At 36.9% G+C, this 17,984-nt stretch overlaps 1 long non-coding RNA gene across 1 annotated transcript in view; it reads left to right on the top strand.

The window, feature by feature from the left end:
* Positions 1 to 17,984, top strand: part of LOC139082330 (uncharacterized) — a 38,303-nt gene that overhangs the window by 14,837 nt on the left and 5,482 nt on the right. The window contains exon 2 of the long non-coding RNA XR_011538230.1: positions 16,083 to 16,177. This is a non-coding gene — a long non-coding RNA (uncharacterized lncRNA). The remainder of the gene's footprint in view (positions 1 to 16,082; positions 16,178 to 17,984) is intronic.

Consider the following 17,984-nt stretch of genomic DNA (forward strand, 5'->3'; position numbering starts at 1 on the left):
AACTGACATTTTCCCAGCTCAGTCTCAATCAGTAGATGAGATGATATTTTGCCTGCCATCTCCTTTTCCTTTGTTTTAGACATCCGTTTAAAACATCTGGGTAAAGAAGAGAAGTGTTATTTATGGGGATGCCTCAGAGACTCCAGCTCTTTATAAATATATGTTTATCTTTCAATATACTGCTTTCAATACCTCTAGTATTCATCAACTCACATATACAAATAGGTACTTGCAAACACATATTTTTCATAGACTAAAAAAATGACTTCAAAGTTTGAAAGTTTATATATTTTGGATCATTTCTTACTTGGAAAGGGTTGAATGTTACCTTTTGCCCCTATTCAATGAAATCAGATCAAAATATAATGTAATCCCAGAACTGAAATTAATGACACAAGAGTAGAATGCAATTATTTTATTGTTTTGCCCAATTAAATCCTTTGTAATAATGTGGCATGGTAAACTAATGATATTTTTTTTTTGCATATACTTTTTTACTCTTATTTTCTGAATTTGGGCCTATTATTAAAAAGCTTATATATTTGGCTTCCTAAGTCTTCAAATTCAGAAGATTGGGATGATCACTGATACAAAAAATAATAAATTATCTTTATTTTTAAGAAAGTTATTAATGTCTGCCTGTTGCAATTTCAAATAGTCATTAATCTAATTATTTAAAAAGAAATAGATCTATGTAGCTATGTGCTCTTAGCATTCAGTCTGCTTGTTCAAATATTTCCTTGTTCTTTACCATTATTAGCTCCCAGGTATCACTATAAGCAGAATGCAAAGATAAATCAAATACAACTTCCAGCTTGTGGCCCTCTCCTCCTTCTCTGCCTCAGGAAGAGAAATGCCGTTCTTTCAATTTCTTCGGGCTACCCTACTCTAGGCCTTTGTTCCAGGGTCCTTTACTTAGCTTATTAATCTCAGTCTTGTTGAGTATTTTTGAGACGGCTCAGCGTCATCCAGCAACAGTGTCCGACAGTACCATGTCCAAACATAAAAATAGTTTGAGATAAGCCTGAAACGTCATTGGAATCTCCAGGGCAATATCCAGAGGTGATAGGTCACTACTCCTATATACTTTACTTGAAATGGCACAAAAATGATAGTATCCACACTAAACAGTGAGTAAACTGCTCAGGGAGTTATCTACATTTGAGTGTCTTATGTAATATAAACTACTACAGCGAAGAGTTTAATAGAAAGTGATCCAAAATAGGAGACGCATGTTCAAACTCCAGGGCTATCCCAACTCTTAATATGATCCTTGGCTGTTATTTATTCTTCCAGGTTAAGTTGATTCATTTAAAAAGAGAGGAGAGGTGGGCTGTTTATAATAGCCATCATCCGGGCCGGCCCCGTGGCCCAGTGGTTAAGTTAACGCGCTCTGCTACTGCGGCCCAGGGTTTTGCTGGTTTGGATCCTGGGCCTGGACATGGCACCACTCGTCAGGCCACGTGGAGGCGACGTCCCACATGCCACAACTAGAGAGGCCCACAACTAGAATATACAACTATGTACCAGGGGGTTTTGGGGAGAAACCCAAAGAAAGAAAAAAAAAAATAGCTATCATTTCTTGAGTACTGACTATATCTAGACTTCTCTCTGTTATTTATATCCATTATATCATTTACTCTTAATAACAATTGTGTGAGAGATGTATTAATATTATTTCATTTTACATTTGAAGAAACTGAATCCTAGAGCAGCTAAAATAGTCTCATGGGCACATATCTAGTAAATGGTGGAGGCAGAGCACAAATTCAGGTTTGTTTGTCTTCAAAGTCTGTCCTATAGGCATGAAGCTCTGGTTCATGTTAACATTCTATCCTTATTGTTTATTAGGGTGGTGTGTGTTGTCAATGGGAAGAAATAAAGGGTCTTGGTACACAGGGTGACTTAGAATCTCTGGCAGCACTTACATCCTTTAAAGTGAGAGAAATAATATATTTTTTAATAGGCTATAAACTAGATGTATCTTCATCTATATCCTTTCTTTTAGATTGGAAGCTTATTGTAGTCATATTTCTGGAATAAACAAGGTACTGGACTTAGTATATTACAGTGCCTGAAAATAATTTGGGGATAATGGAAAAAGGCAAGGAAATCATCCCTGATTAAATTTGTAAATGGCTGTGTGGAGAACCATTATAATTTATGAGGATTTGCTGCTCAGAGAGTAAATAATACCAGTGACAGCATTTCCTCAGAGAACAGAAGATCAGATCTGTTGCAAAGTAAGTGCCAATACTTCCTCTCAAAAGCACAGTGGAAGAGACAGAGGTAATAAATGATGCTTCATTTATCTCAATGCTTATGACCCTCCTGGCCGCTTAAGAGCAGAGGGACAGCATTTAACTCTTTCAGCGCAGTTGAACAGCTACACATTCCTGCTGCATATGACAGCCTCACATTCTCAGAGCATAACTGGATGAGGTAAGTTGTCTAGATAAGCGAACCCCACACAATCACACCTGCCATTTCTGGCATATAGAGAAATGTTTGCTAATTTCATGTAATAATCTTTTTCATTTATTTGTAATAATGATGATAAAAATCTTCATGTTACACATTGTAGCAATACTATGTTCACGTCATTTAGATGAAATGACAGGTACTTTGAAATTAGCATTTTTGAGTGTCTGGTAATGCCGGCTGCATGTTGAAAATTATAATTTGTGGTCCTATATATCAGAGCTAACCCCCAGGTCCAAGATGCAGATTTTAGCAGATTTAATTCCACCTTTAGCTCTCTTACAGCATATAAATTGAAAGCTCGGCAACTTGTCATTCAAATGAGTTATTAAATATTGAGACCCCAGATCTCACCACTTTAGAATCTGATGGTGTCAGCACATAGTAAGAACAATTTATGAAACGTGGAGTGCGATTGGTCAAATAGCCATATACACTGATGTTGCCATTTCAATTAACACCTGTTCATTTTTTAATAGGCATTTGTTATATAAAATAAATTATTGTTCTATTCAGCTAGCAATGTCTGGCCCTTATTGGTATCTTATTACACAGCTTTAATAATCATTTGACATTTAGCCTTTCCTAACTAACAACGGAATGCAATAATTCACATCTCTTGGATGGATTTTAAATCCCAGAGGGAAGTCATTATGTTCTACATTCATTTTATTAATTGATTAATTAATCTGACGCAAAGTTAGAACTTAGTAGGAATAGTAAGTATCAGAAGATTGATGAACAAAAAGTTTACACTTAACAGGTACAGCAGTGTATAGCTATTGTATTTCTTTTTGTAAATTTGTCATATAATGAAATAATGCATGTAACACATCCAAGACAGTGTCTGTAATAACATAGACAATATATATGGTTTCTTTTTACTGCCATCCTTAATTTATGTACTCCTAAAAGTCTATGTATGGAAAACATTTTCTTTCTAGGCAAGATGTTTGTTTTCATGTAGGCACAACAGGCACACCAGAATGGTCTCATTACAGGTATACTGTAGTACGTATAGTAAATCTTGTGTATACTCAATTCTATCTGTAATGGCCAACTCGGAAACCCACATAGAAAGTAAGAAAGAATGATCTCCATGCATTTCACTGAGAAAAGAGCATCACAGTGCACTGCTTTCTTGGAGGATAATGTAACACAGGTCCAGCTTTGGAAAGAACAAGAAAAGCATGCTGGTTTCTCGTTTTGCATTTCACAACAATTTGTCCAAATTTTGTTTGGTTGATTGCACTCAATTGTCTTGTTTTTGAAAAACAGCAACAGATTAAAAGAAAGCTCTCTGCAGGAGAAAAAACTATGCTTCAGGGAAGAAAGAAGAGCAGAAAAGGAGAGTAGGCATTTTAAATATGGCTAGTTACATGGTTATTCTCTTTACAATTTGTTTCTTTAGTGCCCAGTGACAGTTTTTTGAACTCACTTTGTTGGCCACAACACTTAACAGATTACCAAGCAATCAAAGCAGTCTTCATCACACAAAATTAGAGTATATTTATTATAAGAAAACAAGATAATAAACAAACATATACACAGAGGTCAGCAACACTTGAGAATTAATTCTACTTCCTCATATGCCACGTGTGCAATGATTCAGGGTAAATGATAATATATTATACTCCAAGTCCGTAACCTTAGAAAATGAAAGCCTAGTTGGAACTGGACTTACATGAGCAAAACAAGCTTACAGTACATGGGTCTGTGCTATTTGGCAAGTAGTCAATAAAACTGTACCTTATGACTTTCTCTCCTAAAGGTTCTAATCAAAACAATTTATTTCAGGCATGTAAACTGTGCTTTTCAGACTGTAGCTATTGTCAGCATGTGCAGCAGCATCAGCAATAGCTGATGCAATTTTTGGATTGAGAGTCTCAGAGCTCCCCCATCTGTCTCAGTAATGGCTGGATTTTGTACTAGATCAATACGGCATGTCAGCTATAGTACAAGGATTTTCTCCCTAACCTTTGCAATAGCAATTTCCCTGCCTCCAACCTTGCCCAGCATAAAAGCAATATCTGAGGATATTATGCAAAGAATCTGGAGCTGATAAAGCTTAGAGGACATTAGCTACCAGTACACTAATTGCTGGAGGCCAAGCATTCAGACATTATAGCCCATTTGAAATCTTAAAGTTGAGCCATGAAAAGAGAACATCTTTTCATGATAGATGTTAACTTGCTTGCTTCTGTGAGCATAGGACAGTGAGTAAAGGCGAGAAAGTGATCTGTAAACGAAGTCACCGTTTCTTTTTGTGTGAGAGTAATCTGGCTGCTCCAGTTGGTTCTCTGAATGTATTTCTCTCTTGTCAGCAGTGGCAGAGGAGAATCGAATGTGATGTGTTTGTCTTAGTAAAAGGTATAACTAGATCCTGGGGGGAGACAAAGTGTTTTGCTTTGTTTCTGCTCCAGTTCTCTACTGAGAAATAAAACCAAGAGGATTCAATTCTTTTCCTTGCAATGGACTTGGAGTTGCCCTGACTCACAGCTCACATCCACAGTGAGCTGATAATTGTGTATCACTGCCCCTTAGTGGTTGGCCAGTAGCAAACCTTTTTAACACCTAATGAACACCACAGGCTTACAGGTAAATAGAGCATGCAGGCTCTCCTCTTTATTTCTTAGAGCAGCATCAGAGACTTAATGTGCACCCTTACCCTTTTCTAAGGTGATGTTTTGTTTCTCTATGTCAGTGTAATACAGAGGAAAGGACAAGCACTCTGGGGTCGGAAAGACATGGAATTATATCTCTCTGCTATGAGATTTTAGGAAAGTTGCTTAACCCCTCTCTGCTTCTACATTTTTTCCTTCCAAAATAGAATTAGCAACTACCTACCTAAACCAATGCTGTCAGATTAATTAAGATAATACAGGAGAACAAGTTGCAAAGCATCTGAATGGCTTGGCCTCTATGATGATAATTATTGTAATAAAAATTTGTGAAGCATGTGCTTATTTTGTAAGACCAAAAAAATGTGAGGATGTCATGTAAACATCTCTGTCTTCATTACGGAATTGCAAATAGAGCCTGCCTTGATGAACAACCCTAGGAACAATATAACACAATGGTCCCTGCTTTCAGTCCAAATTACACGTCAGTTTATTTGGTGTGGTTTTGGGTTAGATTATGGTTACGTGCAATAGGATTTTAATTCAATTCCTCACACATTTATTGGTAGTCGACTATTCTGTATAGTCAGTGTGCAAAGAAAAAAATAAATAATACCATCGTTTCAAGAAGCAGTTTGTAAGTTAGTGGAGGATACAGAAATATAAACTTACCTAGATAGAAAGTAGACTCTTCTAAATTAAAGATGTCTAGGAACTGCTATGGAAACTCATTGCTAACCTCAGGGTAGTTTTCATAGAGAAGGTGATATTTTTAGTGGGATTTGAAATAGTAACTTTAGAATTGGATAAGCAAGAGGGAAACATCTAAGTAGAGACAATAGACAATAGCAGAGGTAAGTGCTTTTAAAAGAAATGTATAAAGTACGGAGAGATAATTAAGAAATTAAGTGTGGCAAGAACATGAACCATATGTTAGGAATAATAACCGATAAAGGTGAACAGGATGGATTTTGAAGAGCCTTGAGCACTATGCTGAAGTTTCACATACTATATACTATAAGCAATAAGAGAGTCACAAGGGAACATATTTTACATTTTAGGAAATTTTCTTTATTTTGGTTTAAGAAGGAAATAATTGAAATGTGTTTCTCCAATAGCATCTTTTATATCAAAGCTAAATACTTTATACTCATTTTCAAGTCATGCATCGTTATATACAATGTCCACTATGTCCTCTTAGAAATGTTGACATTTTTACTGCCAGCTCTTATCATTCCTTTTCAACAACCAAATCTTCCATTGGTCTATCTTTTGATTCCCCCATTGCTAATGTTAGCTGTATGTGAATATTGTTCCCCATTCCTAAGAAGCTGTATTCTGCCCAGACAATAACTGGGCATTGAAGACACCTTGAATTTTTACTGGGATCATTCTGCATGTGAAGTAAAATCTTTGGCTGTCTTATGAAGATGTAAAAATCATAAAGTAACACTGAGAGATGAATGACATTCCCCAAAGAGCCATAGGGAGGTATGTCAGTTGAACCTACAAAGATACCCAAATATCTATTTTTATCAATATCATTAATATTACCCAGGTCCAAGACGCCGTCATCTCTTACTTGGACTACTGCACTGGCTGCAGCCATTTTTAAACATAAGCCAGCCACCTGAACTTTCTGGCTTAAACCTTTCTTTTGATTCCTAACTTCATTAAAAATAAAATCCAAATTATTGTGCATGTCTCATAAGTTCTCTGTAACATTTCCAAGCTCGCTCCACCCCATGCTTCAATGCAGGCACTCTGCTTCAGCCACACAGATTTTCCTGTTCTTCTAACAACGAAACCCTTTTTGACCACAGGGCTTTTGTTTTCTCTTACCTTTCCTGGAACATTGATCTCCTGTATATTTGCACGGCTCACATCCTCACTTCATCAAGGTGTTTATTCAAAGACTTCTGTAGGGAGACTGGTCCTGATGATGCAGTATAAAGTAACTCTTGTCCCCACTCCCATTCTCTCTTCTTGATAACATTAGGCTTTTTCATTTCTTTCGTGGCACTTATTGCAATTATAAATTATTGTAACTTTTACTTATTTTTTTTTATAGTTTTTCGTATCAGTGAGAGTGGTCTGTTTTACTGACCTTTGCATCTTCCATGCTATAAACAGCGCAGCCATGTGTGTTTGCTAAATACTTGTTGAATAAAGGAATGAATAAATGAATGATTCACTAAAGCCTGAGTTGCATGAGAATAGTAATGAAATAGAAAGCAACTGAGATGCTACAGCTACCAGGGAGAACGAGAAAGAGACAGAGATGACAAAGAAAGCATAAGTATCACAGATATGAACCATGTAAGATAGGGAAAATAAAGGAGACACAGCTAGTGTCCCAATGGCCATGTTTACAGTCAAGCATCATTTAAATTCAGTGTGCCAGTGCATAAGTAGGAGCGCTAGGAATGCATTCTCCTCCTTATAGGCTCTGGGGAAGCAGCCAAAGGAAGTGTCAGAAGCCCACATAAGCAGCCTCTACAGGTACTCTTGGGCGGCTGGAGGAAGAGGCAATGTGTGCTTATGTAGCACAGCAGTGGCACCTGGAAGGCCAACACTGCATTGCAACATCTCCCAACAGGTCTCATAGCAGAGTTCTGGCAAATTCAGGAGCAGGAGTTATCTATAAGAAACCCCGGCATTAGGAGATATGGTCCTACTTTTAGCAAGCTGGGTTTTGGTATCAGGATTCTGCTCTCCAACAGAGACATGAGAGAGGGCAGGCAATGAAGTGAGGACCAAAGTCCTGGAAATAAAACAAAGATACTATGCATGTTGCTATTTTGAGAATTCTGTCAGGTGTGTAATTCAGAAACCAGTAAAATCAGAATGAAGAAACAAGATCAGATTAGACCAATAGGTACTTGAGGTGTGTTCAGACTGTTGCTTTAAATATTTCTCTAAACCACTTATTTCAGGCAGATGTTGGTGCTGGAGCTGTCTCTGCAGGCGTGAACCAACTGCCTTAAACAGAGAAGGGGAGAACCACAAAACCGACAATCACGTGGTTCAGGCAAAAAGAGAGCAAATACCTACATTCTAGTCCAAGTTGTTGTTTTTTTGATTTCGGTGGCTAACGGTAATATTGTCTGCAAATAACTAGAGAAAATAACATAAGGTTAACAGTGATAGTCGTTACACAGACTTTTGCACAGACACTCTCATTTGGCTGAGATAACTATAGGAAGCGCTGTGAGCCGGGAAAAGGGATCTGTGTGGCCCAGAATGCTGATGGAAATGCTGATCTATGGAATCTGTGAGAACCGAATGGGATGAATAGTAACACAGGGTATTGCAGGTTTTATGCAGGAAAAAAAATGCCTGTGATTAGAGATAAGTTCATAGGAAATAAAAGAATGTAGGGGCAGAATTACAGACTTGGTACAGGAAAATAGATTAAGGTTGAGAAAAACTAAGATAAAAAGAGATTTGCCAAGAGGCTGAAATGCTTTTAAATCCATTCAAATAACCAACCAGGGGAAGTGAACAGGTTGGGAAGATAAAACAATGTCTTTTAGAGCAAGAGAAAAGATCAGATACAGAGACAGAACACTGAAAAACTGCCTCTATCCCGATTTATAAGTTATCTAGGAATACAAATTGACTTGAAAATGTTCTCAAGAATGTACAATAAAAACAACAACCAAACAAATATCATTAATTGAACAAGAAAGGAAAAATCAGAGTGATCTTGGTTAGCAATATTATGCGAATGAAATGGAGGAGTTTCTGCTTAAAAAAAAAGAATTGAGGCCAGTCCAGGGGTACAGCAGTTAAGTTTGCACGTTCCGCTTCAGTGGCCCGGGGTTCACTGGTTCGGATCCCAGGGGCGGACATGGTACCGCTTGGCAAGCCCTGCTGTGGCAGGCATCCCACATATATAAAATAGAGGAAGTTGGGCATGGACGTTAGCTCAGGGCCTGTCTTCCACAGCAAAAAGAGGAGGATTGGCGGCAGATGTTAGCTCAGGGCTAATCTTCCTCAAAAAAAAAAAAAAAAAGAATTCATTATGAATCTTGAGTGGAGCATTTAGGGGAGATTTTTATTTTATGCAGTATGAAGTTTGCATAAAACAGGTACTGATTTTACTGTGCATTTGTGAAAGATGGCATCCAAGACCAAGATTGAATCCTTATGAATCACATTAGAGACAGAACAACAACCTTCAATTCTGAGAGGACTGGTTGTATTTCCAGTATCTTTATTGCGAAAACACCATTGATTCTGTGTCTTGTCCCTGATGTGGTTAAACATGGAGGATATTAATCTAGAGTTTCTATGGATGTGCTTTGGATGTGGGAAAATTGAAGATTTATGAATAACTTAAAACCATAAACAAACTGAAGGAGAACAGGATATATTGCTGTCATCATTTTTTTCAGAGTCCTCGACTCAAACATTTCAAAAGCACTGTATAATGATATAAAAGCTTAATCTAAGTGTTTGTAGATCATACCACTTATAGATTACATACATAACATCACATGCATAGATCACATATATGTGTGTATACAAAATGTACATATACATTAGTTGATGCTTTTTTGTGGGTGTTTGAGGAAGATTGGCCCTGAGCTAACATCTGTGCCAATCTTGCTCTATTTTGTATGTGGGATACCACCACAGCATGGCCTGACGAGCTGTGCTAGGTCTGTGCCTGCGACCCCTGGGCCGCTGAAGTGGAGCATGTGTACTCAAGCACTATGCCACTGGGCCAGCTCCTAATTTATGCTTTTCTATAATCATTTGGTTAACATTCACTTGTATAATAACTTAGGAAATTGGGAATAAATGGTGAATCCACAGTGAACAGGAAATTGTTTTGGTAACTATATACATGATGCAGTAAAGAGTCAGAAGTGAGGGTACTCCACGGATAGACAATTATCTCCAAAAGCATATTTGGAGATGCTTGTGTTTTCTTTCCTTTCCCAAACATTCCAAAATGTATATGATGGCTGTCCCTAATACAACCAGTTTAACTGTTTTGCTCAAATTACAATTCAGTTAATGTCTTCATTAATTAAGGATAACATAGTTTTATCATTCATTCAATTATTATTTCAAAAGTTTGAGGTTAAGGTATTAAATGTTTTATGTATATTTTATGTTTCTCTTTTGCTAGATTTTCTTTTTCTTGGAATGACCAGAAATAATTTTCATCCGGAAAAAGCTTGCCTCTGTAAGAGCGTAAATCTCATGCAGAAAAATGAAGTCTTGATTCGGTTCTCTGTAAACCATATAGCTAATTAAACTGAACTACTATTGTGTTGCTGTGGCATGATAATTAATCATAGGATAAGGCTAAAAGCCTAGAATAGAGAAGTTTTCTGCTCTTAGTGCAGTGAAAATGAGTGAAGTGGTCATAGTATTGATTAAGACTTGATGCAGTGGCATCCATTAATTTTTTATCAATTTCTAGACCTAGAGGGTGGGTAATAAGTTAAAACAACTACTACATAAATACATTTGTTCAGAGAAATACCTTGGAATTCTGACATATGGAACAAACATTTTAAGATTGGGTCCTTGCCCTGTTTCAACTATAAAATAAGTAACTTAATATCCTCTGAACTGCAGAGAAAACTTAGAATTTTCTGAGGGGTCTACTGAATGTAAGTTGAGAAGATTCTGCTAATTTTGTTACTTAAATATGAATTTGGGCAGTCATCTGCGGACTGTCTCATAGGTTAACATTTTCCGTATAAAACATCTTTTGGTTTTTGAACTCTAAACTTTCTCTTATGCACATATCTCTTAATGCAATGCTTTTCAGCTAGTGCTTAAATAGAAGCAATTTGTATTTGCTTCCAAAATTTATTTCCTCTAAAATAACATTTAAAAAAAATGGCATGAGGGAAAATTCTTGAGTTACATTTCAGATGTAATTGGTAAAATGTCATACTTACATATGGAAATTTTGAAAAGCCTTTGGATTCCCAACATTTGGAAAGTGTGTTTTACATGTTGTGGGCTTAAGATAGGCATTCTAGCAAAATACACCATGCGACCCTTCTCTGCCATGTTGTTCTCATGTCAACACGCTTTCACTGCGCCTTTGTATTTAGCCCTTGTTTTTGTCTATTATGGTACAATGATTCCTATTGAAGTCGAGAAAGTATTGAAGAAAATTACATAAAAGGGAGTAAAGCAGACAAGAAAATTAATTACCAGGGGCTTGCAGAGGGAGGAAAGAATATTTTATTTCTTGATTATGAAAATAATAGTATTATCTTCCTAATTCTTTTCAGTAACGGGTCAAAATCAAGCTAATGAAGGAAAAATGCTTAAAACCTTAAAAAAAATTGCCTGTATTAAGACATCATTGTATGTAATATAGATAATAATGACTCATATCCCAGCATCCTCCTCCTAAGTTATTCTTCAGACCTGGCTTATTTTATTTCTTTCCCTCTCTCCCTTTCTTCCTTCTTTCCTTCCTTCCTTCCCCCTTCCTTCCCTCCAACCCTCCTTCCTTCCCTCCCTCCCTCCTTCTGTCCCTCCTTTTCTTCCTTACTCCCTCCCTTTCTTCCTTCCTTCTCCCCTTCCCTTCCCTTCCTTTTCCTCCTTCCTCCCTTCTTTCCTTCTCTTGCTCTCTCTCCTTCTCTCTCTCTTTCAATTGTAATTCTGTAGCTTGGAAACAGAGATCCCTATCCCCATCATTGAAAGTAAATTTCTAACTCTTCTTCTGCAGCATTATGGCTATCAAAACAAGGTTCTGTTTCTTCAAATAAAATTAGTTTCAGTATTTGAATTGCAGTTACTTCTGGTAAATGAACTTTTATAAATGTTTTAAAGTTTTTCGTGAGGAACATTTTCATCCAAATAAAGAGAGACTAAACTTTAATATCCACTCTGGCTGGCAATTTCTAAAACAATTTTCTACTGGAAAACTGTTAAGGGCACTCAGTGAATGATATCATATATGTACACTTATGGGTTAATTACATCTTGTAGTACTCAAAGAGTTTTCGTAGCCAGGAATATTAACTTCCTCTTTTCTACATTTATAATGTTCCTTCTGTTTTCTTTAAGTTCTAAATTTAGAGCAGTGTTTCTCAAAATTATTCAGTTGGTTCGGCAGCTGCAAGTCACAGTGATATTTCTGGAACACTATTAAAACACCAAGATACTGAATATAATGCACCTTTAACTTAGAAAGATACAATTTTGTGGTATGTCAGATATCATTTTATACAAATATGAGATCAGTAATATACAACAAGAGTCAATGTTCTAAGACAAATATATTTGGAAGAAAAAAGTAAAGTTAAAAAAATCATTTCCACTGGTATTTTTTCTACAAATTGGGAAAAAAACTTATTATTCAATTATAGCAATAGAACACCTTGACCCTTCACATGGAACATGTTCCATATGATAATTACTTAAAAATCATCTTCCCGCATTAACAGACTTTGAAAAAATACCAGGGAAATAAAGAACATTTACATGACTATGATCAACATGAAAATTAGCTGGATATCTGAATGCATAAAATTCATGGCACACTGCAAGATTTATGATCTAAACAGGATGTGTTAAGCAAATATGAGATTAATTCCCTTAAAACTGCTCCTTAATATTAATATTGTCTGCACGTTTATTGGGCAATAACTTACAGAAAAATTAATATGATAAGCGGTGATCAAAAAATTTTATCTTTTGGTAAAAAGATAAAACAAAAATCTAACAAATATGCATGGATGCATTAAATAACAAATACATTGTTTTAAAGAAATGTCTCTGTTAGAATAGTGCAAAGAATGCAGAGGAGACAGATTTACATGGAGTGCTTTTTGTGAATTGATTAGTGGTGCAAGACATTCCCAGGTCATCACAGAATCTTAGAAAAATGTTCTGGCAAAAATCTACAGTCCATTCACTTCTAGAAAAGGTTGGTAAATCTAGGAGAATTTATTTAAAGTTGAGTTTTTCCTTTACCAGTAATCTGTATCAGGCTTAACTTATCAAGATGGTAACCAAATAATTAAGAATTCAGTTCTTGATCACATAGGTAGTAAAGAGACTAATACACAAAAAAATGAGAAGGCTAAGTCTTATATATATACATATATATTCCTTACCACTAAGAACTGATTGATTGAAAAGTATCAACTGTAACTTGGATATCAAACATGCAGAATTACAACTATTTGGTCTAAAAAAATAACTGAAAGTAAATAATTTAATTTGCAAATGGTGAAGCTGAGGCTTGAAAGGATATGTGACATATCCATGATATCGCTGTGCAATGGCGTCTAGGCTCGACGTCTCTGCCGCCTAACGCTTTCCCTAATTTCTCATACTATAAACACTACAATACGAAAAGCTGTATATTAGACTTTTATATTGAATAATTCCTTTTTCTTCTTCTCTTACCATGTAGAGATTAGCAATGAAAAACTTTTCTACAACTCTGTTGTTCAGAAAATTAGGACTAGAATTTTAGGCAGTCATTTATTCACTTGTCGAGAGTTATTATACACCTACAAGATCCTATAATGCATGAATAGAATTTCTCCAAAGAAGATAGAGAGATGGCCAATAAGCACATGAAAAGGTGTTTAACACAATTAATTACTAAGGAAATGCAAACCAAAAATACAATGAGATACTACCTCACACCCATTAGGATGGCTTCCATAACAAAAAGAAAAGAAAAGAAGTTTTGCGGAGGATATAGAGAAGGTGGAACCCTTATACACTGTTGGTGAAAATGTAAAATGGTACAGCTGCTGTGGAAAACAGTATGGTAGTTCCTCAAAAAGTTAAAAATTGAATTACTACTATAATCAAGCAATTCTACTTCTGGATATATATCCACATGAAGTGAAAACCAGGTTTCAAAGGGATACTTGTACACCCGCATTCAAAGCAGCATTCATTATTCACAGTACCTAAAATGTGCAAGTAACCCAAATGTCCATCAGTAAATGAATGGGTAAGTAAAATGTGGTATAATGTGGTATATACATACAATAGAATATTATTCAGCCTTGAAAAGGAAAAGAATTCTGACATATGCTACAGCATGGATGAACTTTGAGGACATTACACTAAGTGAAATAAACCAGTCACAAAAAGAAAAACACTGCACGATTCCCTTTAAGTTAATTATTTAAAGTAGTCAAAATTATAGACTCAAAAGTAGAGTGGTGGTCTACAGGGGTTAGGGGGAGGGAGAAATGGAGAATTATAATTTAATGGCTATAGAGTTTCAGCTTTATGAGATGAAGAGAGTTATGGGGATGGATGGTGGTGATGGTTCCATGATATTATGAATGTATTTAATAACACTTAACTGTACACTTAAAAATGGTTAAGAGGGTCGTGTGCTGACCCCGTGGCCCATCAATTAAGTTTGCACATTCCGCTTCAGGGCCAGGGTTCGACGGTTCACATCCCGGGTACGGACGCGGCACCACTTGTCAAGCCATGCTGTGGTTGGCATCTCACATACAAAGAAGAGGAAGATGGGCACGGATGTTAGCTTAGGGTCAGTCTTCCTCAGCAAAAAGAGGACTGGTGGCAGATGTTAACTCAGGGCTAATCTTCCTAAAGAAAAAAAAAATGGTTAAGTGGGTCAATTTTGTATTGTCTGTATTTTGCCATAACAAAAGAAAGATTCTATGATGCATAAGAAGAAGCAAGAAATCAAGGAAAACATTGTCTCTGACCACAAGGAGCTTATAGTTTATTATTGGGAAAAGTTTAATTACAGAAATAACTAGAATACACCCGTCTAAGATGGGAGACTTCAGTCTGGTGACTTCATTCTATCACACTGTCTCTTAACCATTAGGAATGGCTGGTGATTGAGACCTGTGACAAGTGGCTGGTATGTCTATCTACAATGGGCATTAACACATGCATCTGCCTTTTAGGTCCATGGCCTACACCCAGATCCTTTGTTCCAAATGGATATGGATTTGTACAGCCAGATAATTTTACCAAAAGATAATATAAACTATTTCAAAATCTTCTCACAATTATTCAAGTGTGAATCTTGTTTAATAAGCAAACACTTTCCAAACACCTTGTCCTAAATGTCTTCTTTAGAAACACCTGGCATTTTAAAGAGTGAGAATTGTAATGTGGGAATAAATATACACTCATATTATTACATTTTCTTTGTTCTTCATAAATATCTATGAATGTCATGTAAGAGACATTTCTATTATGTGTTTTCCAAACTTAAGAACTGATACACAACCAGGGATCAGAGAATTTTAAATGCAACGTAACTTACAATATTTTAATTGCAGGCAAGTAGATTTCCATGTTAAAATTCCATTTGAATTTTGACCTCCTCAAAAAGAGTTGCAGGACAACTAAGCACAGGTTACATAAATTCACTAGCAGAGTAAAAGGGAGGGCTAAGACAGTATGTTTTTCAATATATTCAAATTTGGAAGTATAAACTATTCTATGGAAGAAAGCATTCAGAATAGCTTAAACCTTGCATGTTCAGGGTGGAATTGCATTATGTTTCCTACATTCATTTCAGTCCCACTTTCACATTTTTCAAGAGAGAATTATTGGCCACTCTCACAGTGGGTCTTGCTATCTAGATGTCTGATTTCAGCGCTTTCATATGACACTAGCTGGTGTTCTGAGATACAAAAAAATTGAAACTAAATTTGGGTTACATAAGTAGAGAGGGGATTTACTGATAGGACTTTGATGGGTATGACTTCAGAAGGGCAGTGTGAGGAGCCCTGCAAAACTGTTCCCCAGCAAAATAACCAGAAATGGTGAAAATCATGAAAAAAATTAAAGTCCCCAGAGATGGTCCTAAGGACATGCAATAAGTGAAGAAATGAAATCTCAGTAAGAACAGCGAGAGTCTGCGGTAGCTGAGCATAGCACGCTACCTCCTACTCCCCTTCCATCAGTATGATGGGAGAGCTACTCTGGGCATATGTCGCCAAGAAAATGGAGGTTTTTCTCTTCTTCCAGCTCCCAATCAAGGGCCACAGTGTCAACTTGAGAGCAGCAGTACACCAGCATTATTCATACCCCTACATCTCTGTGCAGTAGAAGCTGAACTCCAGGTGAGTGCCTCTGGGAGGGGAGGACCTTGTAAGGTAGAGGCTGTACCCCAGACACAGCAGGCCTAGAATACTGCATCTGGAGAATACTCACTTCATTCTTAAGAGGAGGGTCCATGCTGGAAGAGCCAACTGGTGAGAATTACAAGCTGCCACCCACCCTGAGCACCCTACTGGTAAAGCAGATGTCACTGTGGGAGACATAGGCCACTATCCCTGCTCCTGAATCAAAGACTTGGCTGAGACAGAGAGATAGGCCATAAGAACAAAGAGTTCTCAAGCTCTCTTCAAAGTAATTGATTTTATTTTGAACAGAGTATGTGGAGTTCAAATCTAAGGGCAGTATCAAAAACTGTGGAGATTTCGGTGGTAAGCAATTAAAAAGAGTTTGGTAGCTCTACGAGTGCAGCAAGCTGAGCTGTGGGCCAGCTAGTTCACCAGAGAAAGAAAGAGCTGAGAAGAGCCCGCCTGGAATCAGAACAAATTCCAAAGACTGGTCTCGAAAACTAACCCCTCGAAGTGAGAATAACCGAAATGTCTATTAACTTACAATTAGAAAATAAAATGCATATTCCTAAAATGGGATAGTATTTTGCAAAAGACTCCTTTCTTTTACAAATATAAAAATATATATTTCAAAAGTAATATACATGCTACAACATGGGTGAACTTTGAAAACATTATGCTAAGGGAAAGAATCAAGTCACAAAATACCACACATCGCATCTTTCCATTTATATAAGCTATCCAGAGTAGATCAATCCATAGAGACAGAAAGTATATTAATGGTTGCCTAGGGCTGGAAGTAAGAGGTTTGGGGGAGTAGGGAGTAATTGCTATTACATACAGGATTTCTTTTTGAGGGTGATGAAAATATTCTAAAATTGATGTGGTGATTACTGTACAACTCTGTGACTATGCTAAAAATCATCAAATTGTATACTTTGAATGAATTGTGTGGTATGTGAATTATATCTCAAAAAAGCTACCAAGCATATAGTATTTAAGTAGACATCTGGTGGTTCCCATTATCACTGGAATGACTGGAGAAACAGGCTCTGAGAAAGATCAGGAAGAAAAGGTGGCCGGGCTACCAGAAACACAGCTGGAATGAATTCATAACATCTGAGGCTACGAATGCCTGACCACTACAATCTGCCCTGCCGCTACCAGTTTCTTTGGATGTTATATGCAAGGATTCCTGTCACTGGTACCACCATTCGAAGATATTTTCTACTCTCCTTGTTATTTACACCATTAGCTCCCACGTCAAAGCACCGGGAAGACTTGCCTAATTGGTTAAGCATACATTACATGCCTGCCCTGGCAGGATGGGTGAATATAAAGCCTTTTGCTCCCCTGTATTAGAGGTGGGACTTTGGTCCTTATCAGGCAAGAGTTCTTCAAGCGTAGGAAAGGGACTCAGATGCTGGGCAGACAAAGATGACAAATATACACTAATAAGTAAATATAAAATAGGCTATATAAATATGTGCCATATTTATATAAATGTAAACTAAAGTGATAATAATTAACACATATACTTCTTACCGTGTATGAGACAAGAGACTGTACCAAGAGCTTCATGAATTTTAACTTACTTATTCTTTGCATCAACTATGTGAAGTAGGTACTTTTATTATTATGCATTGTCTTCCAGTTGAGGAAATTGAGACAGAGGCATAATGTAAAGCTTCCATGATCACTAAGCTAGTAAGTGGCAGAGACAGGATTGGGGACCAGAGCACGTCTGCCGCTGGAGACCAGGCTGTACTCACTGCTGTGTTGAACTCCCTCCCTGTGAATAACA

This window comes from Equus przewalskii, chromosome 3, assembly GCF_037783145.1.
Source record: "Equus przewalskii isolate Varuska chromosome 3, EquPr2, whole genome shotgun sequence".
In the NCBI taxonomy this organism is placed as follows: Eukaryota; Metazoa; Chordata; class Mammalia; order Perissodactyla; family Equidae; genus Equus; species Equus przewalskii.